Source organism: Pholis gunnellus, assembly GCF_910591455.1.
Source record: "Pholis gunnellus genome assembly, chromosome: 1".
Taxonomy (NCBI): Eukaryota; Metazoa; Chordata; class Actinopteri; order Perciformes; family Pholidae; genus Pholis; species Pholis gunnellus.
In genome coordinates this window covers 27903574-27905501 of record NC_136528.1, presented here as the reverse complement: position 1 = coordinate 27905501, position 1928 = coordinate 27903574, and positions in this window count along the sequence as shown.

Here is a 1928-nt window from a genome sequence, read left to right as displayed (position 1 = left end):
AGAAAACACCTTCTGTTTTTCAAGGATGTTCCTAGAAAGCACTATAGAGGATTTTAGACTACAAGGATTTAGCTTATTCAAACTTAGCAATATAACGTAGCAATTAAACTGAACCATCGCTCAAGAACACATCCCGCAAGACATGTCTCGTCTCTTTTCTCATGGAAATAGCAGCACATGAGAGTGGTGCAAAGGATTTTTTTTTTGAGAAATATTTGTGTCTTGCCATCAAATCATCCAGATTGTAAAACAGATAAATCCGCGTGACCTTTAAATCCCAAGTATGTAAGGAGCCTTTGTCTGTACAGTGTGTGCCCTGAACTGACCTGGCAGGGTCAGCTGGGATCTGGGCTGATGGAGAACTGAAGAAGATAGCGTGCAGCATCTTGAAACCAATTGGCATTACGTTTAAGGACAAAAAATGAAATGTTTGGGTGGCTGTACTTTCAATAGAAATATTTTAAACAATCACTCAAAGGGAGACCACAGTAATAACACGATGCATTTTAAATCAACGTGGGATTTACTGTTTCATTTCATTTGTTCCTCATTCATCTGCTGTATGGGGCATTTCAGTAACTGGGACTCAATTACATTATTTTTTTTAAAATCTTATATAGAGGTCGTTTCAATCAGCAAATAATCACCGCATGACAAATGTATTTCTTCCAACCCTGTGAACTGGATCTGCAGTGGGGGTTTTGGTGTCTCATGCTCCGGGATCCACATGCTGCAGTAATCCAGAGAGGGTTAGGATAAAGCCTGGCTTCGCCTCACTCTCTGCCTCCTCCCAGATCAGATGAGATTAGAGGAAAGAGCTAAGGAGCTCTGGGGTAAGGCAGGGCTCAGAAACACTGAGGAGAGGAGGGACACAGCAGCAAGGCAGGTGGGCACTCCTTCAGGAGGAGAGAGCAGGAGAACAGAGACGAGTTCACTCAAGACTGCAGGGCCGAATATTCATGTTGGCGCACGAGAAGGAGTGTCGCTGTGGAAGAGAGTTTGGAGCCAGCTAGACAAGGTGTGTGATGAAGTAGCTGCACTAGATTTACCTCTTGTGGTTTTCCTCTGTTAGCGTGCTTTTGAGTCCTCCCTTGATGTGTTTAATATAAATCCAATGGTCAGAGATTAAATTCCAAAGCAAAAGACTTCTGAGGCCAAAAGGACTTTGGAAACGACTGTGAAGAAGGAAAGGGAAATAGCACTCCTGCACTCTGCTGTGCAGAAATGCTGGCTCAAACGCTGGCAGCAGAGCTTTTGGCTTAGTTGTGTGTTCGTGGGTGGGAAACCTGGAAGAGATCAAGTCTTTGTTGCTGGACTTCAAGTCCTGCTGGTTGGTCAGTGAACCTTGGTGCACTCTATGCTCCCCTGGTGAAGCTCCTCGCTGTTAAGTGAAATGAAGCAGCTGACGTCTTCATCCTTCCCGGCACAAGCACGAAGAAAGCCTGAAGACTCATTGGAAGAATGATCCATCAGGTCGTTATCAGGACACTGATAACAGTGTTCATGTCGGATGCACGTTTGTACAAAGTAAAAAAAATGCCTCCAGCAAGCAGCCCTTAGTAAACTGCATTCATCTGTCTTTCTTGAGCTATAAGGACAGTATCTGTAGTTACGTCCAGCCCACAGTGCAAAGATGTTCTGCCCATGTACATTTCTTTTGGAGAAAGTGATCTCTGACCTTTTTGTTAAGTGATGCTCTTGTGAACATGCACTATATGACTTCTACAAGAATTTTGAATATATTTGCTGAATATAAATGTTTGTGCCACTGTTTGTTTAGCCTGTTTCCATCTCGCTCTTTTTCAGCAAGCCATGTCAAACTGATCCCGGAGTAACAGAGTTGACAGTGGAACTATGTGTTAAGGATTGCCCGTTACCTGGAGCCCACTGATATTCTTCTTCGGCTGTTAGAGGAATTTGTTTTGGCA